The sequence below is a fragment of the Triturus cristatus genome, chromosome 4_2 (genome assembly GCF_964204655.1).
Source record: "Triturus cristatus chromosome 4_2, aTriCri1.1, whole genome shotgun sequence".
Classification (NCBI taxonomy): Eukaryota; Metazoa; Chordata; class Amphibia; order Caudata; family Salamandridae; genus Triturus; species Triturus cristatus.
The window spans coordinates 895,148,444-895,175,936 of record NC_140586.1 but is presented as its reverse complement, the minus strand read 5'-3'; the positions used below and the strand labels follow the sequence as shown (position 1 = coordinate 895,175,936).

The 27,493-nt window shown below is 50.0% G+C and overlaps 1 long non-coding RNA gene across 1 annotated transcript in view; it reads left to right on the top strand.

Annotated features, from left to right (window-relative positions):
• The first annotated feature begins 6,573 nt into the window (after positions 1–6,573).
• Positions 6,574–27,493, top strand: part of LOC146835366 (uncharacterized) — a 39,859-nt gene continuing 18,939 nt past the window's right edge. Inside the window, exon 1 of the long non-coding RNA XR_014960724.1 lies at positions 6,574–6,612. This is a non-coding gene — a long non-coding RNA (uncharacterized LOC146835366). The remainder of the gene's footprint in view (positions 6,613–27,493) is intronic.

The following is a 27,493-nucleotide window of genomic DNA, read 5'->3' as shown; positions in this document are numbered from 1 at the left end:
CACTCTGGTGTGTTCACCTGACCCGGTGGGAGTGCGTGTTCTTCGTGCGGCTGGGGTTCGATGGACTGAATGCGACAGACAGGGGGTCGTACTTCGGGGAGCTCTTGCACTGGACAGGGGTGGCGCTATGATTGCCTGGGCCTGCTGGCCTGTTAGATTCTCATACCTGGACGTAACAGTTTGTTGTTCGGTAGGGGACCCTACGGCTCCCTCAACTGATGGGTTAGTGTATCCTAATGCAGGGATAGCTGTCATCAAGGAGATCACTTCCATACCTGCATAGGGCAGGGGAGATGCGGACGCCTTGCTTATTGTCTGTGGGACCGGATTGTAGGTCTGGGCCTCCTCAAAGAGGGCCTACAGCAATAATTGTACCTCTTTCCTGTCCTTCTTCTGTCCTACGTATTTGGTCCGTATGTGTGTCCTCATGTGTTCGATTATGTCAGTGTTGAAGGTTGCCTCTTATGGCCAGGGAAACGTGTACTTTAGTGTATGCGTGCCATTCGTGGCAATACTTGTTAAGTGTTTTAGACTGTGTGGGCAACCTGGTTTGCATGTGTTTTAGTGGGAACTCCATGATAAGTTGGGTATTTTTTAAGGGACAGATGCATCCTAGTTTTTCTGGTTTTAGGTAATCTTTAGGTTCTGCTCTGGTCGTGGGGAAATATTATACACTGGGATTACTGATTCTAACTACTCACTGTGAGCTCAGCGCTACTCACAGATGCATCAATGTGAATATTTCACAAACACAAATAGAAATGCGTATGAAGGGTCACAACCTAGAAGAAAGTGTAATTGTTGAAACTTCATGAAATTTGGCAGCAAATAGCAGACTTTGCTTTGATATGAAATAACGATTGTAAGAAATAGCCACGTCTTTATATAGCACATTGAGACATTGACGAAACACAATACTCAAGACAAAATACAGTTGCATAAATTTACCAGCGCCACAGCATTAAACAACACCAAATATACCATGCATCAACCTCAATACTACAGTAAGAAAAAATAACTTGACAGAATAAAAATGATGACTTTGTGAAAAATACCCTCTAGCGCATGCTATCTTATGACCAGGAGAAGCCCTACACAGTACACGGGACTAAGCGAGCCCCATGGTCTGTCAATATTGGCTTCGGGACAAAGTAAATGACAATTTTTTTTTTGCGGATAATAGGAATAACTCCAAGAACCACAGGGCCCTCTTGGCCAAACACAAGCTATACCTGATCTCCAAGACCCAAATCTTTTTCCCTAACGTTCATATTGTACTCTGTTTCACACGCAGGAGCTTAGCATACCATGTGTGTCATTCCTAGCGGCCCAAGCGAAGAACACCTCTCAATTCTTTCAGATACCAACGGTGTTAAGAAACCGGTAACACTTCGAAAACCCTTTAGACCAAAAAATAGGATTAAGGTGCAGGCACTATATCACACACAGGGTGCATGCATACCATCTGTGTTATGCCCAGCGGTCCAAACGGTGAGGCCTCAACCCTGTTTCACGCCCAGGGGACAAGCGTACCATCTGCATCACACCCAGCATTCCAAGCAACAACCAATATTCATCTTTCCTAGCGGGGTGACTATCAAAAAAAGGTGACCTTCGTAAGAAGGCTTCTGAGGCCGCTTTGCGACTACTCACTTCAAACTCATAAAATAAGTAACATGCCACTGTCAGTGGCAGGGTGCTCTGATTTAATTTTTGCACTTCTTCCTAGTTTGCCGTATGCCAAATTCTGGGGACCAAGGATTAGGTGTGGTCTCTTACCCTCTGATGGCAGCTTCGGGACGGGCCTCTGCCCAGCAGATTCAGCAGAACTTCCAGTCAATTGCGGTGTCTGCTCACCTTCCTTGCTGCTCAGATGTGAATCTGTCTGGGCGGGGTCCCTATCCTTCAGCTGCAGTCAGGTCCGAGGTACCACTCTCTCCTATCTGGCTCCCCCAACTGTTGCTCAAACATGAATTTACCTTAAAAAAACAAAAGAAAGGAGGCATTTGGCAAAAGAGGAACAGTTGGTTTCATTAAACACTTTGACCGGGAGCACAGTTACAGAAGTGGGTCTGAGAACTGTCTCAAAGTACAATCAATCTGCATGAGTCGTTACACAGTTTTTGGGTATCATAAAGTACTTCAGACAAGCCTTTTTTGGGGAAAAAATGCAGGCCTTGTCTGTGGAGTCACAAATAAGGCCCCTGATAACAAGTGCAGGTGGGCTTCGACCTTGCGTGGAGACAATTGGGGCCAGTGGGCAACATGTCCAGATGTCCGGTATGAGGGGTGTGTGATCACTGCATGTACTGTGTGTGCTGTGTCCTGATTGGCAATGTATTACTAACTTTCTTATGGCATCTGACTTTATGATGTTTTGGGAATGGGCGCACCCCTCTCGCCATGTGTGCTTTATTGGGGCCAATATCCCTGTGCCATTGTGGTGTTGATGCACTTATCTGGGGGACTGATAGGTGTTTCCTACTTCAGTGGGGGGTGTTGGTAGTCTAGGAAGTGGTGGCGCCTTGCTGCGTGTGTATGTAAGAGATTCGTATCCTAGTGTGTACAGTGCAAAAGGTAGGGGAAACACCCTATAACCCCTAAAATGGGAAAGAAAATCTTTCACAAGCCAGTAAATCAAGGTCCTATGCACATGTTTAAGATTTGTTCATGGTAGTTCATGTGGTCGTCTAAAAGACCAAATCGAAAAAAGTTCAATTGGATCCGTTCTTTGTCTTTTATCACATAGAAACCAGCCAACACGTGTTTTGTCACATTGGGAAGTATGCCGCGACTTCTTCAGGGCTGTATTTCATGCGTGATCGTCCTTCTAATTTCCCTCTGGCGGTGATAATTCCGAACCGTGTGGTCTAAAAGTATGCATCAAAATGTGCGTTGAGAAGTAAAGTATGTAGATATAAAGGAGGGTACCTAAATTTGGTTCATTCGTGAGCAGGTATGATATCATAAAATCTCCAAAGCACCCAGGTATCTGTAATTAAGCGGGGATCGTTGTCGATCCAAAACTGAAAGGTTGTCAAATGGCTTGTGTATTTTCCAGATCAACAGCGAGTACGCTGATGTCCGTGGCGGCAACGGGTGCATTCTCTGCTTTTTTTGATTTGGTCTTTTCCACAGCCACATGAACTACCATGAACAAATTTTAAACATTTGCATAGGACCTTGATTTACTGATATGAGTTTCCTGTTTGCGCGTTTGCCTGCTGGCTAAGTGCCACCTCACCTGTGTCCTGCCAATCAGTAACCTCAACCTAATATTTCAAGTGTATCTAATCACTTGACCCTACCCACACTACGTTGTGCAAATAAATGAATTTGCCAAAAGTATACCCACAAAATTAAGAAAGTTTTCATACATTGCACATTATTTTAATACATCTTGCTTTAACAAAAACATAACTTCAAAGTAATAACATCAAAGTTGCTTAGCGTGACAAAATATTCTGTATAGAAACCAATATAATCTTGGTTCTTGTCATTCCTTGTAATTGAGCATTACATGAATTTCAACAAATCTAACAAGACATTCCTATGATGAATTTGTTGTTTTATCCCAATGCATTTCGGGATGCAAGATCCCTTCTTCAGGGGAACAGAAAAATGAAACATAATGAACATGAATGTGTTTGTTCTCTTCAGCATAACACATAGTGGAATAAATCCCATATGAACAGTCTCACACACATCTGATATAAAGGAAATCCTGCTCCATCCTAAAGTGAACCAGCACCAAAGTGAAACACCCAATACATGATAAATAGTGAAATCTAACATTGCCAATGCAACTTACCAACAATGAATTTAAAACGACCATATAATAATGTCCGGTTCGAAATGCACTCTGTGCTAAAAACCCCAAAAATAAATGATTGTTCATAATGTGGCCCGCCGTTAGTCTCTGCTCAGAAGGTTTGCTTTCATGAACCTCACCGATTACCTCAAGCATGATATAGTTAAATGAAACTGATCATAATTTTTACAAACAAATTCCACTTATCCTCCAACAGAGTATCACTGAAAAGTGATTAGGATATGTTGTAAAATACTCCAAGCAAACCAAACTGAAATGTTGCCCAAAGACAAATGCATTCAAATGTATTTACCGATTGTAAAGTGTGTCTTGCAGTGAACGCTTCCAAGACGACAACCGTTAGCTTTCTCCAGGATGTTAAACTCTATGTCATTGCGATATGCCAATTTTAACTGCAAAGCAATAGAAACAGCCTTAGTCAAATGAATCTACGTGTCAAATCGCACCATCGGATGGCTAACATCTCTCTGCGAGTGTTTTTTACCTTAATTGCAACAGGATAAGCAGTTCACGGTGATAACTGTGACCCCCGAACAACTTTAAGGAGCGTGCGCATACGCACCCGTGTATTAAACCGTCTTCATGGCAGACCGTCACGTACAGAATCACAAGACGAGAAATGCTCTTGTTTACATGTCCGACATTTCGTTTGTGAGGATTGCATGTTCACCCTCCTTATGTCAAACTAACCTTTGGAATACCGGCGCGACACCCGAAAGACCCCGCTTCACTGGAACGCTCACACCGTATACACTCCTCTGTAACGCGCTAGTTCAAATAATGTCAAAGTTATGGAAATGAAAATAGGACTATACTGAGATCGAACCACTGTTCGGCGGCGGACATCTTAGTGTGCACACATTAGTGTCTTAATAGAGAAGGTGTTTTTGAAAAAAGTGAACTAAAAATTATGAAGATAAATTAAAACAACATCGTGGTGTTGAAATAAAATCTGAGTTGTGTGAATTATGAACGTGATATGTCTAATCTGGTGAAACATATATCGAACATTTTATATATGCATCGACGTCAACATACCAACCACAAATGACAACATGGATCTATGGAAGCCTGTGAATGGGCTCTACTACAATCAATAGATGTAGCGGCACATAAAGTGTTCATAGTGGAGTTACTACAATTTTGCTTATGACACTCATACTTTAGTTGGAAAGAAGATCACTATATACAAATTAGCGGTACTTCTATGGGGTTTCCAGGAGCCCCATCGTTTGCCAATATTTTCATGGGCAAATTTGAAAATGATTTTATTTTGGCAGACGAGTAATGGAAAAAGAACACTATTTTCTTCGGACGTTTCATCGATTACATTTTTTTAATATGGATTGGACCTGAGGTATTATTACAACATAAACTGCAAGATTTGAACAACAAAAACAACCAGATTCAGTTTACACTCATGATCAGTCATGATGAAATAGAATTCTTGGACGTAATGGTAACCTTAAAATGATCAAAATTGGAGACTGCTGTCTACCATAAGCCCACAGATCGTAACAATGCATTATTATTTACTAGCTTTCACCCGAGGGCTCTACTACAAAATCTGCCATTTTCTCAGATGATGAGGATCAAACGGATTTCTTCTACCGAGCATGCATTAGCAGAAGAAGTGGAAATGCAGAGGAAAAGATTCCGTGAAAGAGGCTATCCTCCCAAGATCATACAAACAGCTGAAACAAGAATTGAAGGCCTATCCAGGGAAGAACTTCTACAGAACACATTTTTTTAAAAAACAAGAATGGATGGTATTTGTCTCTAAATTCTCAACGAATCCAACAAAATCAAGAAGATTCTGAATACTCGCTGGGAACTGCTGAAGCATGAGGAAGACTTTAAGGGACTGTTCAACAGTAAACCTCTGTTTGCTTACACTCGTCGCAAAAATCTAAAAGAATTGGTGACAACAACATCTCAAAACAAAAGCAAGAAGATGATCAATCTAGGAATGAAAAAATGTCAGAATTGTACTCATTGCAATAATGTAATATTAGGATCCTCGATTTTACATCCCCAAACAGGCAAGAACATCAGATTGAGAGATCAGGCAGACTGCAATTCCTCACATGTGATCTACAGTATGAAATGCCCGTGTGGCAAATTATACGTAGGCAAAACTGAGAGGACAATAAAAGTACGAATCACCGAGCATAAAAGTCGCATTAGAAATAGAGTTAGCACCTCCAGTCTAGCAACACATTGGGCTGAACTCAATCACACCATTCCTCAATTAAGGTTCCAAGTGTTAGAAAAAATCAAACTACATCCAGAACGCGACAACGTAAAAATACTGTCTCAACGTGAAATTTGGTGTATAAAATTCTTGAATACAATGATACCAAGGAGATTAAATGACTAAATTGATATGATATGCTTTTTGTAAAATAGATCCATGTTATCATTTGTGGTTCGTATGTTGAGGTCGATGCATACATAAAATGTTCAATATATGTTTCACCAGATTAGACATATCACGTTCATAATTCACACAACTCAGATTTTATTTCAACACCACGATGATGTTTTAATTTATCTTCACCATTTTTGGTTAATTTTTTTCATAAACATCTTCTCTTTTAAGACACTAATGTGTGCACACTAAGATGGCCGCCGCCGAACTGTGGTTCGATCTCAGTATAGTCCTGTTTTAATTTCCATAACTTTGACGTTATTTGAATTAGCGCGTTACAGAGGAGTGTATACGATGTGAGCGTTCCAGTGAAGCGGAGTCTTTCGGGTGTCGCGCCGGTATTCCAAAGGTTAGTTTGACATAATGAGGGTGAACGTGCAATCCTCACAAACGAAATGTCGGACATGTAAACAAGAGCGTTTCTCGTCTTGTGATTCTGTAGGTGACGGTCTGCCATAAGGACGGTTTAATACAAGGGTGCGTATGCGCACGCTCCTTAAAGTTGTCCGGGGGGTCACAGTTATCACCGTGAACTGCTTATCCTTTTGCGATTAAGGTAAAAAACACTCGCAGATAGATGTAAACCATCGGATGGTGCGATTTGACACGTAGATTCATTTGACTAAGGCAGTTTCTATTGCTTTGCAGTTAAAATTGGCATATTGCAATGACATAGAGTTTAACATCCTGGCAAAAGCTAACGGTTGTCGTCTTGGAAGCGTTCACTGCAAGACACACTTTCCAATCAGTAAATACAGTTGAATGCATTTGTCTTTGGGCAACATTTCAGTTTGGTTTGCGTGGAGTATTTTACAACATATCCTAATCACTTTTCAGTGATACTCTGTTGGAGAATGAGTGGAATTTGTTTGTAAAAATTATGATCAGTTTCATTTAACTATATCATGCTTGAGGTAATCGGTGAGGTTCATGAAAGCAAACCTTCTGAGCAGAGACTAACGGCGGGCCACATTATGAACAATCATTTATTTTTGGGGTTTTTAGCACAGAGTGCATTTCGAACCGGACATTATTATATGGTCGTTTTAAATTCATTGTTGGTAAGTTGCATTGGCAATGTTAGATTTCACTATTTATCATGTATTGGGTGTTTCACTTTGGTGCTGGGTCACTTTAGGATGGAGCAGGATTTCCTTTATATCAGATTTGTGTGAGACTGTTCATATGGGATTTATTCCACTATGTGTTATGCTGAAGAGAACAGACACATTCATGTTCATTATGTTTCATTTTTTTGTTCCCCTGAAGAAGGGATCTTGCATCCCGAAATGCATTGGGATAAAACAACGAATTCATCATAGAAATGTTTTGTTAGATTTGTTGAAATTCATGTAATGCTCAATTACAAGGAATGACAAGATCCACGCTTATATTGGTTTCTATACAGAATATTTTGTCACGCTAAGCAACTTTGATGTGATTACTTTGAGGTTATGTTTTTGTTAAAACAAGATGTATTAAAATAATGTGCAATGTATGAAAACTTTCTTAATTTTGTGGGTTTACTTTTGGCAAATTCATTTATTTGCACAACGCAGTGAGGGTAGGGTCAAGTGATTAGATACACTTGAAATATTAGGTTGAGTTTCGTTAATAGGGAGAATAGCTACCTCCTTCCCCCCCCCCCCAGCACGCTCAAATTAAACACACATTTAATATTAGACTCAGGACTAAATCTTAAAAATTAGGTGTGCGCAGTACAAATCATTATCACTCAATCAGTAACCTCAGGCATGGGTCGCAGTCCCTGCCTGACCACTTATTTCTGAGTCAGGTTGATGGAAAGTTCATGACGGGCGAGTTTGATAACACTGATGCGATGACGCTCATATATGCGAGTGTCTCATCATAAACATTTGCATCGATTTTAGCAATATTAACACTGGATTCCAATCTCCCCCCATTATGGACCGTATTTTGATCTCCATTTTCAACAACAGAAGACTGTGATGAAAAGTTCTGGTGATAATCTGGACATGCCCATTTCTTGACCCCACCCCACTTTGATCAAGGAGCTCTCCTGTCCTTCACTCCCTATTCCCTCCTCAGCATCTACATCATCGCGCTCCTCCTGAGTCAAATCCTAGGTTCGCCGTACCTCACTCAGATGCCTCTCGGCATTCCTGGTTGATCTCTTCTAATACACCCTCAGGATCTCTCACTTTCTCTTCTTCCACTGCTGCTGACCTCAGACTCGGCACATTGCAGCCTAGCACCCTTTGTATCTCCAAGCTGTCTCACCCAGTTCTTACCACTAAAACCTCTTCCTCTCTGTCAAAATTTGTATCCCCACCTCTCCTCCAGTTCTCTGCTATCCATCCCCTTCTTTTTCTACAAACCCCTTATAGGGGACCAGGAACATCCCCTCAATTACTGCTCCCTTGAATCTTCTAATTGGAAAAGGCAGGACCCAACTAACTCGTGCTTCAGCAGGCTTCTTTGATTCCCGGCTCCTTTACTCCACCCTTGGTCCTGTGGTGGGTGCACTAGGCCTCTTGGTCCACCTCTGTCACCCTTTGATGCCTGTCTCATTTACTCCACCCCTGGTCCTCTGGCGGGCGCACTAGGCCTCTTGGTCCACCTCTGTCACCCTTTGATGCCTGTCTCATTTACTCCACCCCTGGTCCTCTGGCGGGCGCACTAGGCCTCTTGGTCCACCTCTGTCACCCTTTGATGCCTGTCTCATTTACTCCACCCCTGGTCCTGTGGCGGGTGCACTAGGCCTCTTGGTCCACCTCTGTCACCCTTTGATTCCAGGCTCCTTTACTCCACCCTTGGTCCTGTGGCGGGTGCACTAGGCCTCTTGGTCCACCTCTGTCACCCTTAGATTCCAGGCTCCTTTACTCCACCCCAGGTCCTGTCACAGGTGCACTAGGCCTCTCGTCAGTCTTTTCCACCCTTTGACTCCAGGCTCCTTTACTCCACCCTTGGTCCTGTGACGGGCGCAATAGGCCTCTTGGTCCACCTCTGTCACCCTTTGATTCCAGGCTCCTTTACTCCACCCTTGGTCCTGTGGTGGGTGCACTAGGCCTCTTGGTCCACCTCTGTCACCCTTTGATTCCAGGCTCCTTTACTCCACCCTTGGTCCTGTGGCGGGTGCACTAGGCCTCTTGGTCCACCTCTGTCACCCTTTGATGTCTGTCTCATTTACTCCACCCCTGGTCCTCTGGCGGGCGCACTAGGCCTCTTGGTCCACCTCTGTCACCCTTTGATTCCAGGTTCCTTTACTCCACCCTTGGTCCTGTGGTGGGTGCACTAGGCCTCTTGGTCCACCTCTGTCACCCTTTGATGCCTGTCTCATTTACTCCACCCCTGGTCCTCTGGCGGGCGCACTAGGCCTCTTGGTCCACCTCTGTCACCCTTTGATTCCAGAATCCTTTACTCCACCCTTGGTCTTGTGGCGGGTGCACTAGGCCTCTTGGTCCACCTCTGTCCCCCTTTGATTCCAGGCTCCTTTACTCCACCCCTGGTCCTGTCACAGGTGCACTAGGCCTCTCGTCAGTCTCTTCCACCCTTTGACTCCAGGCTCCTTTCCTCCACCCTTGGTCCTGTGGCGGGCGCAATAGGCCTCTTGGTCCACCTCTGTCACCCTTTGATGCCTGTCTCCTTTACTCCACCCTCCTTGGGGCCTGTTAGGTGTATGACAGGCTTCAGTTTCCTTTGACTTTTAGATCCTTTATCCTACCCCTGGTGCTTGTGGTAGGTGCACAAGGCATTAGCCCGGTAAGTTCTCATTCTGACAGACTTACTCCCTCTCTGAACCCAGGGTCCTTTACTCCTCCTTGAGCCTTTCACGGGTAGACCAGCCCAGGATGAGGGCCCATCCTGGCTTTCTTCTCTCACTCCTGGCTCTGTCGTGAGCCTGGAGCAGGTCCACCGGGGCGCGTCCGGTCGGATACGGCTTCTGGCCTCTTTACTCCACCCTGGGCTCTAAGGTAGTGGTAGGTATGATACACGCCCCCTGTCTTGTTTGGGCTGTTTCACTCCGCCTTGGGCGCTGCAGCAGGTACCTTGGAATGCATGCCAATATTTCATTAGAAGAAAGTGGGAGTTTTGTAAAAAACATATTCTGAAGAATATATTTCTCGCATTGACTTCTATTAAAACAGAGGCGATATCAGGCGGCAGACGGGCAAAAGAAAGACAGGTGTAGCTTCAAACGTCGGGAGTCTCCCGATTGAATCGGGTCGATTGGCAGATATGAATATGCATCAGCGTCTAAGAAATGGCTTCCCTCTCTGGGCGGGGCTGTTTTACTCCACCTTAGCCCTGTCGCTGGTACACCAGGGCTCAGCCCGGAGGATGTGGGCCCCGCTCTCTAATCTGGGCTGCTTTACTCCACTCTGGGCCCTGTCTCGGCTACCCCAGGCCTCAGCCTGTAGGATAAGCGCCCCCTCTGGTCTGGGCAGCTTTACTCCTCCTTGGGCCCTCCTTAGGGTACACCAGGTCTCAGCCGGTAAGATGTGGACTTCCTCTCTGATCTGGGCAGCTTTACTCCTCCATGGGCCCCGCCCTCCAGCAGGTACCAAGGCCTCCACCCTGAGGATGCTCGGCTCCATCAGCGCCTCCACTCCAGACACTGCCCTCCTGTGTGTCAGCCTCAGCTCTGGCCTCTGTCGCCTTTAATGCAAGGCGTCACCCCCTCCACTTCCAAGTAACCCAAGCTCCCTGGGCAGCAGGCAGCCCCCGGGCCCAGACTGCGGGAGCTCCCGCGTAATTAGGCTCCAATCCCCCCTGGCAGCTGCCGGGGAAGCCGAATAAACTCATTTAGGGGACTCGAGGGGGCGAAGACCTCTCCACGGACGGGGAGGGATGGAGGGCCCTGCTGTGGTCATTTCTGTTCCCCTCTGCAACATTTTCCAGAGCAGCCAGCCCCGCCTGCCCTCACGTCGCCTCCAATTTGGCGGAGCGGAGGGGAGGCTGAGCAGGACGGGCCTGGGGGTCCCTCCCCTGGCAGCCATTAGAGGAGACAAGCCGGGCCTTGAAGTCTGAGCGAGGCCCGGAGGCGGGGAGGGCCCGGGCGCAGCTCCTGCACACTTCTGTCAGAGCCACTCAGGTCTCACTCTCCACATCACTTTCATTAGTGGCCGTGTCGTGTGTGATCGCGACATGTAGCTCAGGGCATGATAGAGCACGTGATCTCCACACACATTCCCTCAGAACGGTCCGACCCTTAGTTGTTATGTGTCTTCACTTTCGGATCTGTTGGTCTGTCTGCCAAGTCACCTATGTGCAGGGCGTCTGGAGTTATGCGATTGTGCTGCTGCGGTGATTTCCGCATAATTATAGATTGGCCGCATTAGCCACATATTTCATCATCTGCTACATAATCTGCAGATTTTAATTTAAAAAAATGTTTCTAGCTCAAACGGTTCAACAGTTACTAAAAGCGCAGTGACACGTGTTGGCCGCACAATGAAAGGCGCTTTGCGAAGTTTGACTGGCCACATTTCTGTTGCTTATTGTTGTATTTGAGTGTTAAACTGGAGCTTCTGAGGTGCAACCAATGCTCCGACAGTCTTAACAAGTGTAAAAAGGACAAGGTGATGAAGTATTGGTACCACTACATTTGATGCACACTTTTCTTTTTCTTGCCGCATAATTTACTCATCCCTGCCGCATGATTTGGCCCTTCCCTGCCACACAATTCTAGCGGCCCTGCCTTTGTGACTGCCAGATGTTTCTATGTTGGGGCCAGATGTGCACAGTGCTTTAGCGTTAAACTCTTCAATCTTTTTTTCCCAAATGTACTAACCCCATTTAACAAATTCTGAAAATGTTTTGCGAATTGTTAAAAGGGCTGTTAAAACCGCACCCGGTTCATTTTTGGAGGGCGTGTGTTTAGGGTGCCCCTTCCAAATACCCATTCTTTATGGTATGTAATAAAGTTTTCCGATCAAAGTCTAGTCGCAGAGCACTGATATTTTACCGTTCGTTAACTCAAAGGAGGTGGTAACCCATCCGCAAACGGGAAAGGGACCGTTCCTTTGCACTGGAGGCCTGTGTTCTAGCTGCCTCTCTACCTGTCCATTTACCTGCCTGTACTTCGGGTTATTTTAGGTACCTGCCTGTATGTTTGAGAGTGTCTCTAAGAGTTTGCCAGTTTATGTACCGGTATGCCACTCACACCGATTCTGTCTCTTTCTCACTGAGCCCAGTTCACAAGCCATTACTAGGGGCTTGGTTCACTTACTAGAGGATCGAATGCACAAGCAACGAAATTGTACTCGTTACCTCACGGTGATGTAATATTACAGGTAAACAACCACTACTCCCCGGGCCCCTTTCGCTTGGCATTCCAGGTAAGGGATGCCTTGAAACGTGTTCGAACAGTCTCAAACTCTCTGATTTGTGATGTGAGTATTCACACACATGTTTCTGACCTGACCTGTACCGAGAAACGGTTAGAGAATTACCGCTGTCAAGGACAGGACTAAATCTCATTCCTGGGTGGAAATGTGGCAGGGATACCCTCTTAAGTGAAAGTAGATGAGCTGTCAGGGAAGGAATTTCTCCCAAAGAGGAATTGTATAAAACCTTGATTTCTGCGTGTGTAAGTGTATGGTACACACTGTTGCCCAGGCAGAAAGCCCCTTGAATAGATGGAAGTGGGAATTCTCAAGACATTCCCAGCAGATTCACTTCTGTGACGCAGCGGCGGCGGAAACCATGCGCCATGTTGCGCCTTATTTACAACGTGACGCATCTAGGGAGATGCGTCACGTTGTAAAGCCCTGCCCTACATTAAACCTGCGTCAGGTTTAATGTATACAGGGTGGGCGTTCCGTCGGAAAAAGCCTCGGAAAAGTAACGCAGTGAAATCTACAAGATTTCACTGAGTCACTTTTCCGACGCAGCTGCGACAAAACCCTGCGCCTGCTTGAAGCAGGCGTAAGGCATGACGCAGCATGTTCGGTATGGGCTGCCCCTGAGCATTGCTGGAGCTGCGTCGTGCTTGCGACACGACTCCAGCAATGCGCCGCCATTATGCCATCAGATGCGTCACGCATCTGTTTATCCTTGCGCCACGATGCGCTGCAATGTAAATGCGGCGCATCTGTGGTGGCGCAAGGGTAAACTTGCGTGACGCATCTTTCCTGGCGCATCCCTGCTGATTTGCAGGGATGCGCCAGGAAACATAAATCTGCCCCCAAGTTTGACTAATGGAGTACTAGGAGAATGTGTCACTATTTGTTTTTCTTTTTAAAATCTGCACAGGCGCAGCAGGACATGTACTTCGTGTGTGCTTCATTTAATCAGTTTTTAGGTCTCGCCTGACCCAGCGCATGCGCTTGTCTGGTGAGACTTATTGAGAGGGCTCCAAAAAGTGCTACCAGGCCAGCCTAGAGCTACAGTGCATGTGCACGGGCGCGCTCCGCGCTTGACCGCGATTACTTTCACTTTCGCGGCCGCACAGCCGCTTGGCATAGCCAATAGGTCTCGCTTTTGGGACCTTATAAGTATTTAGTTATGCAACTGTTGCATGGCTAAACACTTATAAGGTCCCAAAGGCGAGACCTATTGGCTATGCCAATGCTTGTTATCATTATCATGGCTGATGCAGGACAACAATAGGACAATAAAAAAATGCCCAGATAACGCTGGCTATTAATGATCCTGCTGGAGAGCAATCATTTGTCTGTTAGTAGTTACGTGCAGATGAACTGTATTTTATGTGGATAGCTCGGTGGGTTACTGCCTTTGCCACAGAGATCCTTGTGTTACTTGCAGTTCAGAAGTTACATAGGTCAGTGACCAATGAACTGTCATCAAAGAGCTGCATACAAACATGAATGGTATAGTTAGAACATCCCGTTTTTTGTTTTGTGATATAGTTAGAACTTCCTCAGTCTTTCATTATTCTAATGTTGCTAAAATGAGTATCTTTGGGCAGATATAAATTTTTATCAGTAAAGCCAACCCCCAACCACTGGAGTACTCTTTAAATCCTGAGTTCGTGCTTCTCCAGACCAAACCCTCTTAAAATAACTGCCCACCAGTATGGATGACATGTGATTCATACACCTTGTAATCCTCATTGGCTTATGTGACATTCCCTGTAGGCTGATTTACATACTTGTATGATTCGTTGTCTCTGTATAATGTGTGCGTGGTGTAAAGTACTGACACACACTACACTGATATGAGTAGCGCTACACAACAAATGAAATGCATATGAGAGAGGGGCTACGTAAAGCTGAGGGGCACTGTTGGAGGGTGGCAGTGAGGGAATCCGAGGAGGAGGTAGTGGGAGGGGCTAGGAAGCGATGAGGGACACTGTTGGAGGGTGGCAGTGAGGGAATCCGAGGAGGAGGTAGTGGGAGGGGCTATGAAGCGATGAGGGGCACTGTTGGAGGAGGGCAGTGAGGGAATCCGAGGAGGAGGTAGTGGGAGTGGCTATGGAGCGATGAGGGGCACTGTGGGAGGGTGGCAGTGAGGGAATCCGAGGAAGAGGTCATGGGGTGGAGGGGGGAGGGGGGAACTAGGGAGAGATGAGGGGCACTGCTGGAGGATGGTAGTGAGGGATTCTGAGGAGGAGGTCATGAGGGGGAGGGGCTACAGAGAAATGAGGGGCACTGGTGGAGGGTGGCAGTGAGGGAATCCGAGGAGGAGGTCATGAGGGGGAGGGGCTATGGGGAGATGAGGAGCACTTGTGGTGTATGGCAGTGATTATTGGTGCGGCACCAAAAAGACTTTCGCATCAGCGCTAAAGCCGGCCCTGTCATGGCCTTTCTGTTTTTGTTTATTTAATTAGCAGTCGGGTCATAAGGGCTACTATGGAACATACTTTAAAGTGTGTGCTAATTATATCTACTGCTATATTCAATGTTTTACGTTTGAAGGTGATTTCACTAATGTTTTTACCGGGAAAAATGAAAGTGGAGCCCGATGGTGCCTGATATGGGGCTGGGGCCCAAGGTCAGCTGTGAGATAAGGTGCACTGGAGAGGAGTAGTGGATAATCAAGCCTGTAAGGGAGTGCGTTGCAGAGTCTCGGGTCAGGTGGAGGTAGTAATGAAGAGGGATTCTCCCTGAAGGCTCGCACAGAGGGAGCCCGAGAAGTGCCTGATACTCCCACCTCAGAAACCTACTCTTCCCATCAAAGGAACATTACATGGAAAAAACACTTTTTGAGAGTGATAATATTTAGAAAGAGATTTGGAAAAGAGTGCGATTTACTGGGCCTTGTAAGACTAAGAAGAGATAAAGGAGGGCCCTGAAGCAGGCCTGTCCAGACATATATGCCACAAATCGAGGCCGCAGTGGTCCACCCAAAATGCACGCTTGGCCCACCCAAATAAAAATTCCTGGAGCCGGGCCTGATCTACCCCCTCGCAGCCTGTCTCTTCGGAGTGTGTGTGTGTGTGTGTGGGGGGGGGGCAAGGGGTGGTGGGGGGGTCGGGAGGGGTAGCAAGGGAGAGGGCAGCATTCCTGACTGGCACTACTATTGCTCTCTGACATCAATTGACCCAGCTCGGGCTCACTGCAGAGGGTCACACGGCTCCCCACACTGCTTAGCTCGCCTTTGGTAAAGCCAACCTTTGCACAAGCTGGGAGGTTGACATCAGTACAGTGCAGCACATTGTGGTATAGTTTAAAACACTGTGAAATGCCCACCCTCTGTTAATTTTTATAAATAAACTCTTTATTATCAAACACCAACTAGCAATCAACCTCAAGCCGTAAGGGGTGTTGGGAAAGAGGATGATAAAAGGACACTATTTATGAGGAAATGCTTTAAAGGCCCTTCCCAAGTACAAAGGAACGGCCGTCCAGAGAGGGGAGCGGGCATCTCTCGCGGCCAATCAGAAGAGAGGGATGCTGACCCAGGGAGCAATGAAGCTGAGTTGTATTTCGGCGCGGCATTAAACCTGACGATTCTGAGCTCGAATCTACGGAGCTCCGCAGGGACCAATCGCCGAGCTCGGGCGGCCAGGTAGAGAACAGCAGCTTGAAGTTGTCCATCTGGGACTCTCTTCAGATTTAGTTCCCGGTTTGAATTGTTATCTTTTCCTCGTTTTATGTTCTCCTTTTCGGGTTATAAAGCCGCCGTATGGGACTCGATTCTCATGTGCTTTGGGTCTCACAGGGTTGGTTGTAAATATCAATTTCATAATACTTTGTCTCTCACCGATTCAGGTACAGGGAAGGGGTGGGTTTAGGCTCTCAGCAATAATTCGTGTGGAGGTCTCTTCCAACGTGCTCCAGAGGAGCCAACGTGGTCTCCTCCAACGCAGCGTGATCTCCTCCAATGCAGCGTGGTCTCCTCCAATGCAGCGTGGTCTCCTCCAACCCACCGCTGTCTCCTCCAACGCAGCGTGGTCTCTTCCAACGGGCTCCAGAGGAGCCAGCGTGGTCTCCTCCAACGCAGCGTGGTCTCCTCCAATGCAGCGTGGTCTCCTCCAACCCACCGCGGTCTCCTCCAACGCAGCGTGGTCTCTTTCAACGTGCTCCAGAGGAGCCAGCGTGGCCTCCTCCAATGCAGCGTGGTCTCTTTCAATATGCTCCAGAGGAGCCAGCGTAGTCTCCTCCAACGCACCGTGGTCTCCTCCAACGTGCTCCAGAGGAGTCATTGCGGTCTCCTCCAACGCAGCATGGTCTCCCCAACGTGCTCCAGAGGAGCCAGTGTGGTGTCCTCTAACGCAGCATGGTCTATTCCAACGTGCTTCAGAGGAGCCATTGTGGCCTCCTCCAACGCAGCATGGTCTCCTCCAACTCAGTATGGTGTCCTCCATTGTTCTCCAGAGTATCCAGCATAGTCGCCTCCAACACAGCGTGGTCTCCTCCAACGTGATCCAGAGGAGACAGCGTGTTCTCCTCAACGCAGCGTGGTCTCCTCCAACATGATCCAGAGGAGCCAGCGTGGTCTCCTCCAAAGCAGCATGGTCTCTCAACGTGCTTCAGAGGAGCCAGCGTGGTCCCCTTCAACGCACTGTGGTCTCCTCCAACGTGCTACAGAGGAGCCACCGTGGTCTCCTCAAATGCACAGTGATCTCCTCCAACGTTCTCCAGAGGAGTGAGAGTGGTCTCCTTTAATACAGTGTGGTGTCCTCCAATGTGCTCTGGAGCACCCATCGTGGTCTCATCCATCGTACTCCAGAGGAGCCAGAATGGTCTCCTCCAACACAGCACAGTCTCCTCCAATGTGATCAAGAGCAGCCAGCGTGGAATCTTCCACTGTGCTACAGCAGAGTCAGCGTGATCCTCTGCATCACAGCGTGGTTTCCTCCAATGTGCTCCAGAGGAGCCAGCTTGGTCTCCTCAACGCAGTGTGATCTCCTCCAACGCAGCGTGGTCTCTTTCAACGTGCTTCAGAGGAGCCATTGTGGTCTCCTCAACGCAGCGTGGTCTCCTCCAATGTGCTCTAGAGGAGCCAGCATGGTCTCCTCAAAGCAGTGTAGTCTCCAATGTGCTCCAGAGTAGCCAGCGTGGTCTCCTCCAACGCAGCGTGGTCTCCTCCAATGCAGCGTGGTCTCCTCCAACCCACCGCGGTCTCCTCCAACGCAGCGTGGTCTCTTTCAACGTGCTCCAGAGGAGCCAGCGTAGTCTCCTCCAATGCACCGTGGTCTCCTCCAACGTGCTCCAGAGGAGTCATTGCGGTCTCCTCCAACGCAGCATGGTCTATTCCAACGTGCTTCAGAGGAGCCATTGTGGCCTCCTCCAACGCAGCATGGTCTCCTCCAACTCAGTATGGTGTCCTCCATTGTTCTCCAGAGTATCCAGCATAGTCGCCTCCAACGCAGCGTGGTCTCCTCCAACGTGATCCAGAGGAGACAGCGTGTTCTCCTCAACGCAGCATGGTCTCCTCCAACATGATCCAGAGGAGTCAGCATGGTCTCCTCCAAAGCAGCGCAGTCTACTCCAACACAGCGTGGTCTCCTCAACGCAGCGTGGTCTCCTCCAACATGATCCAGAGGAGCCAGCGTGGTCTCCTCCAAAGCAGCATGGTCTCTCAACGTGCTTCAGAGGAGCCAGCGTGGTCCCCTTCAACGCACTGTGGTCTCCTCCAACGTGCTACAGAGGAGCCACCGTGGTCTCCTCAAATGCACAGTGATCTCCTCCAACGTTCTCCAGAGGAGTGAGAGTGCTCTCCTTTAATACAGTGTGGTGTCCTCCAATGTGCTCTGGAGCACCCATCGTGGTCTCATCCATCGTACTCCAGAGGAGCCAGAATGGTCTCCTCCAACACAGCACAGTCTCCTCCAATGTGATCAAGAGCAGCCAGCGTGGAATCTTCCATTGTGCTACAGCAGAGTCAGCGTGATCCTCTGCATCACAGCGTGGTTTCCTCCAATGTGCTCCAGAGGAGCCAGCTTGGTCTCCTCAACGCAGTGTGATCTCCTCCAACGCAGCGTGGTCTCTTTCAACGTGCTTCAGAGGAGCCATTGTGGTCTCCTCAACGCAGCGTGGTCTCCTCCAATGTGCTCTAGAGGAGCCAGCATGGTCTCCTCAAAGCAGTGTAGTCTCCAATGTGCTCCAGAGTAGCCAGCGTGGTCTCCTCCAATGCAGCGTGGTCTCTTTCAACGTGCTTCAGAGGAGCCAGCGTGGTCTCCTTCAATGCACCGTGGTCTCCTCCAACGTGCTCCAGAGGAGCCATTGTGGCTTTCTCCAATGCTGCGTGGTCTCTTCCAACATGCTCCAGAGGAGCCAGCGTTGTCTCCTCAAACCACTGCCAACGTGCTTCAGAGGAGCCATTGGGGCCTCCTCCAACACAGCGTGGTCTCCTCTAACATGCTTGTTAGAAATGGCAATTCCTGGTTGGCTAGGGCTTGCGCCAAAGCCAGACAGAAACCACCACTCTAGTCAGGGCAAGGAAGTTACACGCCAAAGATAACCCCTGCTCACCCCCTTGGTAGCTTGGCACGAGCAGTCAGGCTTATCCCTGAGGCGATGTGTAAAGCGTTTGCGCGCGCACCCAGCAACAACACCCAAGGCCCACCACAAAGGAAACTCCACACAAGGTATTATATAAAAATAACCTTTGTATTATACACAACACATTAGATAAAAACACACACTTTACAATGTGCCAACAGGCACGGGCAGAATTTACAAGGGATTATATATACAGGGGACAGGGCCACATGGACCACTGTCAGGAATTAGCACTTAGAACATAGCACAAATCACCAATAGTAAACATAGGACAGAACACACAGTAACTGTGGAGCACAACCAGTCTCTACTGGCGCACTAATGACCTCAGCGTCATCACACTAGCATCAGGTGTAAAACCTATCCTATCACAGGGGCATAAATCACATTATGCAATTCTCCTTGGTCTAACTCATTAGACCTAACCACCTAGCTATAACTATACTAGGGGCGCACATCGCACAGGGAAGTACATTCTCCCTACCATCAACCTAAGCAGGTAAAACAACCTTCTAGGCAGAAATAACCACATTTAGAGGTATCAGACACAGGGTGCGCAAAACAGGCTATACACAATACATTTCCTAGCACCCAAAAGCACATTAGAGTCCAGGTTGCGCCAGAACCTAAACGTAGCAGCTGCCCACTACCTGCTGGGCAGCTGGGGACAAGCACAGGGCCTAAACGCTGCAGCTGGCACTAAGTGCTGCGCAGCTGTGGTAGGCAAATAGCGGCAGGGGGCTCTCATTAGCCCTTCACAACAAACTGCGCCAATCCTTGGAGCCCTCTAGGCTCTAGAACAAACTGTGCCAAACGTGGGAGCCATCTGGCTCAGAAAGTAACATGTCCCCAAACGCTGGAGCGTCCTGGCCATCTGGGCCACAGGCAACAAAGAATAGGGGACTGGCACCTCGGTGCCCTCTGGCCCCTACAGGGCGTGGAAATACTTTGCCCCCAAAACGTTGGAGCGGCCTGCTGCCTTCCGGGGCCGCTCTGATCACCAAAAAACTGCTCTCGTAGCTGGAGCCAGCTGGGGCTCTAAAATAAACATGCCCCCTCATTGGGGCGGCCCGCTGCCAGACGGGGCCGCCCAGGAAACCGGAGCACTGTGCCTTCATTGGCACTCTCGGACTTCGGCGGCCTGGGGGGGGGGGGAAAGGCGCGCTCTCACCCCTCCCCGGACACTCCACACAGCCCTACTCACCGGGCTATTGCAGGCAGGGTCCTTCGCTTCTCTTTGCGGGGCGAACTCTTCAGCGGTGATCATGGCGGGGCTCTCTCACCTCGGGAGAGCCCGTCCTCTAGACGCGCCACGGTCTTTACCCGGTCCCCCATCTCGGGACCGGGATTTCTCTGAAGGAGCCTGCGAGGCTCTGACTTTCACATCCAGGGAGAATGGCGGCACTTCCGCTTCCGTCCCGTGGCCCCGCCCACAACCAGGCGGGCCGCGGGCTCAGCGGCAATTTTGAAGGCGGCTCGGGCCGCGGCGGTGATTTCTTTCGCGGGCAAAATGCGGGGTGGGCACCCGCAATTTTAAATAACTAAATAAGCGGGGTAGGCACCCGCATCACTCCTGAATATAAAACGAAGACGCAGGGTGGGCACCTGCGCACCCCAGGCAACCAGATAAGCGGGGTGGGCACCCGCAAGGCACGCATCACGGGGGAATCCCTACGCTGGGGATTCCCTCTCTCGCTCGTAGCAGCGCAACGCTGCACAGCTCCAGCTCCTCTCTCTGGGGGAATAAAGCGCTCTCCAGGCGCTATGTTCAGGACCAGAAAAGCACCTTGCTGCAAGAAAAATAAAGCGCTCCCAGGGCGCTAGGCCAGCATCAAGCCTTGGCAAGGTAAAAGGAAAGTCACAAGGGTCCAGAAGGTCCTGAAGGCATCCAAGGGGCAAGGTAGGGCCCAGGGGCCAGCACACAGGGTCCTCCAGCAGAGAGGTAGCCCCCATGGCGGTCCCTCCTGGGCCCCACCAGCAGCACGCCCCTGGTAGATTCAAGACAGAGCAAGAACATTTTGTAAGGGGACACAGCCCCTTTTTATACACCAAATCCCTTTGTCTGGGTTCAGGGTGAGGGGGAAAACCAGTCGCAGCTGGTTGGAGAGCACCCTTGATGTGCTCAGCCCCTCACTCTATTCACTGGCAGGGCTAGGGTCGTCAGTCGCACCACAGGGGGCGGAGCCAGCAGTGTGTGGGGAAAACCCTGCCCTATTCAGGTCCAAGGTGCACTCCTCCCCAGCCATCAGCATGCTAATCTCACACTCACCACTGGGGCAGACCCAACCAGACTCCTGGAGCCAGGCTCACCAGCCAGCTCCAGCCAATCACACGCCAGACGCACTGCACACAGAAGTGCCCACTTCTAGAAGTGGCACTTCCACACTAGGTACATGCACGCCGCACACATCATCGCGCAGCATTCACTCCCACGAGTCCGCACATACCAAACTCGGGCCTGCACACCCCACACCTCAGGAACTACTAGGGACACATACATTCCCCATGCATTCCTATGGGAGGGCAGGCCTATCTCACCACATGCACTCAGAGCACGCACGCACTTTACCCTGGGACACAGGGAAAGTGCGCAGGAACCAAACAAATCACCACACCAAGTCACCAATAAAAAGCAAAAAGTTCAGGGGTGAACCTGCCAGAAGGGCCAAGTCCAACACAACCCCCTTCCAGCCAAAACGCAGGGCAGACCAATCACCACCGTGATGGTCTTCCCTGCTTGGGGCGATAGAACACGGACGCAGGCCCGCACTGCAGGGACACTCTCCGGTTCTACGCCATTCTCAATCAACATGGTTCCATCTGAAAAAAAAACAACCGCAAAGAACTCAGGCCCAACTAGGCTACCCCACTGGTACTACCTAGTTGTCCACGGCCAGGACCAGGCCCTAGGCCACCCAGATACCACTGGTCCTTGCCAAACCCAGAGTGGGGGGTAGTAACCCCTGGCATACAAGCCATTCTCCACTCTCCCTCTCAGTGTAGTTCCCAACTACCACTGATCCTTCAACCTAGGGTCCGCACCCTCAGGCTGACCAGAGGTCACGGGCAAGAATGCCCCACCCTACCTCTACTTCTGGGGTTCCGCACCCTCCCAGGGAAGCACCCACCAGAACACAACTCTCCCACCAGTTTAGGACCTCTCTCCACCAACTGGTCTACCACCTGGGATCCAAGGGGTCAGAGGCGAGGACTCCCTCCCTCTGCACCCCCTTCCACTGTAGAGCAGGGTCTCTTCACTTAAGATGAGCCCCACCTGCCCTCAGGACTACAGCCGCCCTTACGTCCAGATCCGGAAACACCGACTACTGGCTCCCCAACCGAGGGACGTACCCTTTGGTCAGATGCCTGGCGAACCAGGACTTAACGAGGGTGACACATAACTAATGGGTCGTGTGACAGTCTGCCTGGCGCTGATCTCACTACCTCCTGTCCATCTGACAGTGCGTGCAGACCCCCCAGGACAGAAGTGGCGACACCACGGTCACTCAGTGGCGACACAGCCCTCCCGGCTGGTCCCTGACCTACTGGTTCCCACTGAGGAATCCCTCCCCCTCTCACCCCTCCCTCTGGACTTCCGCACCCTCCCAACTGGAGCGGTACCGCCAGACACCAGGACTACTGGAGCTCTGATTACAGACGCTCCACGTCCTCTAGACACTGGGAGATCCTCCTCAAGTGACCTATTGGTACAGCCTAGGCCCCCGACCTGATGTTCCCTAAAGAAACCATCCAGGCCCTGACACTGGGTTTCGGGCACCTGGAGACACGCAGTCCCACCCACTCCTTCTCCGCAGAGACAGGCCGTGAGCCCCTACACCGAGACCTAGCTGGGCTACTCTGAACCTCTTCCACCACGCTGGGCTGGAAGACACCTCAGCCACTACTTTTGGAATCACTCCCCAATGCAAGCTCCCTATCCCAGAGAACTCACACCCAATCAACCAGCAAGCTCCTTATTTCAGAGAACTCACATCATTCATCCACATACAGACACCCCCCAGACTAGTAAGACAGTTTCTACCGCCCCTGATTTCTCAACCTGACCACCACGTGACACAGGTACTATTACTCTGGGAACTGGGAATGGGACATTCACATTCATCCAGCGCATTACACATTCATCCCCAAACCCCTCCCAAGACTGGTAAGACAGTTTCTACCGCCCCTGATTTCTCAACCTGACCACCACGTGACACAGGTACCACTACCCCTGGAACTGGGAATGGGAATACATGCACTGGACACACATCTGCTGCCACCACTGGATCCCACCCTCTGGTGAATCCAGAAAACACAATGCACTAAGGGGGATGATCTACCCTCCCGAGCTAGGGACACCTAACTCACAGTGCACAAGAACACATTAAAAGCAAACTTTAAAACAATAATCCCTATACCATGTGATTTATCTAAATGCAGAGTTTTGTAGTGCGGCCAGTTGCTGCTGCGGTACAGCGCAAACGCAAGTCCAAATCCCACCGCTGCCACCAATGTTAGAAATGGCAATTCCTGGTTGGCTAGGGCTTGCGCCAAAGCCAGACAGAAACCACCACTCTAGTCAGGGCAAGGAAGTTACACGCCAAAGATAACCCCTGCTCACCCCCTTGGTAGCTTGGCACGAGCAGTCAGGCTTATCCCTGAGGCGATGTGTAAAGCGTTTGCGCGCGCACCCAGCAACAACACCCAAGGCCCACCACAAAGGAAACTCCACACAAGGTATTATATAAAAATAACCTTTGTATTATACACAACACATTAGATAAAAACACACACTTTACAATGTGCCAACAGGCACGGGCAGAATTTACAAGGGATTATATATACAGGGGACAGGGCCACATGGACCACTGTCAGGAATTAGCACTTAGAACATAGCACAAATCACCAATAGTAAACATAGGACAGAACACACAGTAACTGTGGAGCACAACCAGTCTCTACTGGCGCACTAATGACCTCAGCGTCATCACACTAGCATCAGGTGTAAAACCTATCCTGCATCTATCACAGGGGCATAAATCACATTATGCAATTCTCCTTGGTCTAACTCATTAGACCTAACCACCTAGCTATAACTATACTAGGGGCGCACATCGCACAGGGAAGTACATTCTCCCTACCATCAACCTAAGCAGGTAAAACAACCTTCTAGGCAGAAATAACCACATTTAGAGGTATCAGACACAGGGTGCGCAAAACAGGCTATACACAATACATTTCCTAGCACCCAAAAGCACATTAGAGTCCAGGTTGCGCCAGAACCTAAACGTAGCAGCTGCCCACTACCTGCTGGGCAGCTGGGGACAAGCACAGGGCCTAAACGCTGCAGCTGGCACTAAGTGCTGCGCAGCTGTGGTAGGCAAATAGCGGCAGGGGGCTCTCATTAGCCCTTCACAACAAACTGCGCCAATCCTTGGAGCCCTCTAGGCTCTAGAACAAACTGTGCCAAACGTGGGAGCCATCTGGCTCAGAAAGTAACATGTCCCCAAACGCTGGAGCGTCCTGGCCATCTGGGCCACAGGCAACAAAGAATAGGGGACTGGCACCTCGGTGCCCTCTGGCCCCTACAGGGCGTGGAAATACTTTGCCCCCAAAACGTTGGAGCGGCCCGCTGCCTTCCGGGGCCGCTCTGATCACCAAAAAACTGCTCTCGTAGCTGGAGCCAGCTGGGGCTCTAAAATAAACATGCCCCCTCATTGGGGCGGCCCGCTGCCAGACGGGGCCGCCCAGGAAACCGGAGCACTGTGCCTTCATTGGCACTCTCGGACTTCGGCGGCCTGGGGGGGGGGGGAAAGGCGCGCTCTCACCCCTCCCCGGACACTCCACACAGCCCTACTCACCGGGCTATTGCAGGCAGGGTCCTTCGCTTCTCTTTGCGGGGCGAACTCTTCAGCGGTGATCATGGCGGGGCTCTCTCACCTCGGGAGAGCCCGTCCTCTAGACGCGCCACGGTCTTTACCCGGTCCCCCATCTCGGGACCGGGATTTCTCTGAAGGAGCCTGCGAGGCTCTGACTTTCACATCCAGGGAGAATGGCGGCACTTCCGCTTCCGTCCCGTGGCCCCGCCCACAACCAGGCGGGCCGCGGGCTCAGCGGCAATTTTGAAGGCGGCTCGGGCCGCGGCGGTGATTTCTTTCGCGGGCAAAATGCGGGGTGGGCACCCGCAATTTTAAATAACTAAATAAGCGGGGTAGGCACCCGCATCACTCCTGAATATAAAACGAAGACGCAGGGTGGGCACCTGCGCACCCCAGGCAACCAGATAAGCGGGGTGGGCACCCGCAAGGCACGCATCACGGGGGAATCCCTACGCTGGGGATTCCCTCTCTCGCTCGTAGCAGCGCAACGCTGCACAGCTCCAGCTCCTCTCTCTGGGGGAATAAAGCGCTCTCCAGGCGCTATGTTCAGGACCAGAAAAGCACCTTGCTGCAAGAAAAATAAAGCGCTCCCAGGGCGCTAGGCCAGCATCAAGCCTTGGCAAGGTAAAAGGAAAGTCACAAGGGTCCAGAAGGTCCTGAAGGCATCCAAGGGGCAAGGTAGGGCCCAGGGGCCAGCACACAGGGTCCTCCAGCAGAGAGGTAGCCCCCATGGCGGTCCCTCCTGGGCCCCACCAGCAGCACGCCCCTGGTAGATTCAAGACAGAGCAAGAACATTTTGTAAGGGGACACAGCCCCTTTTTATACACCAAATCCCTTTGTCTGGGTTCAGGGTGAGGGGGAAAACCAGTCGCAGCTGGTTGGGGAGCACCCTTGATGTGCTCAGCCCCTCACTCTATTCACTGGCAGGGCTAGGGTCGTCAGTCGCACCACAGGGGGCGGAGCCAGCAGTGTGTGGGGAAAACCCTGCCCTATTCAGGTCCAAGGTGCACTCCTCCCCAGCCATCAGCATGCTAATCTCACACTCACCACTGGGGCAGACCCAACCAGACTCCTGGAGCCAGGCTCACCAGCCAGCTCCAGCCAATCACACGCCAGACGCACTGCACACAGAAGTGCCCACTTCTAGAAGTGGCACTTCCACACTAGGTACATGCACGCCGCACACATCATCGCGCAGCATTCACTCCCACGAGTCCGCACATACCAAACTCGGGCCTGCACACCCCACACCTCAGGAACTACTAGGGACACATACATTCCCCATGCATTCCTATGGGAGGGCAGGCCTATCTCACCACATGCACTCAGAGCACGCACGCACTTTACCCTGGGACACAGGGAAAGTGCGCAGGAACCAAACAAATCACCACACCAAGTCACCAATAAAAAGCAAAAAGTTCAGGGGTGAACCTGCCAGAAGGGCCAAGTCCAACCTTCTCCTTTAATACAGTGTGGTGTCCTCCAATGTGCTCTGGAGCACCCATCGTGGTCTCATCCATCGTACTCCAGAGGAGCCAGAATGGTCTCCTCCAACACAGCACAGTCTCCTCCAATGTGATCAAGAGCAGCCAGCGTGGAATCTTCCATTGTGCTACAGCAGAGTCAGCGTGATCCTCTGCATCACAGCGTGGTTTCCTCCAATGTGCTCCAGAGGAGCCAGCTTGGTCTCCTCAACGCAGTGTGATCTCCTCCAACACAGCACAGTCTCCTCCAATGTGATCAAGAGCAGCCAGCGTGGAATCTTCCATTGTGCTACAGCAGAGTCAGCGTGATCCTCTGCATCACAGCGTGGTTTCCTCCAACGTGCTTCAGAGGAGCCATTGTGGTCTCCTCAACGCAGCGTGGTCTCCTCCAATGTGCTCTAGAGGAGCCAGCATGGTCTCCTCAAAGCAGTGTAGTCTCCAATGTGCTCCAGAGTAGCCAGCGTGGTCTCCTCCAATGCAGCGTGGTCTCTTTCAACGTGCTTCAGAGGAGCCAGCGTGGTCTCCTTCAATGCACCGTGGTCTCCTCCAACGTGCTCCAGAGGAGCCATTGTGGCTTTCTCCAATGCTGCGTGGTCTCTTCCAACATGCTCCAGAGGAGCCAGCGTTGTCTCCTCAAACCACTGCCAACGTGCTTCAGAGGAGCCATTGGGGCCTCCTCCAACACAGCGTGGTCTCCTCTAACATGCTCATGAGTGTGATCTCATCAAATGCACTGCGGTCTCCTCCGACGTGCTCCAGAGGAGCCAGCGTGGTCTCCTCAAATGCACAGAGGTCTCCTCCAACGTTCTCCAGAGTAGTGAGCGTGGTCTCCTTTAATGTAGCATGGTGTCCTCCATTGTGCTCTGGAGAACCCATCGTGGTCTCATCCATCTTACAATATAATAAAAGAGAGAGAAAGGTATTTCACAACTAAGTTGTAAGGGGTACTCCCAGTCCCCTGAGGTATACAA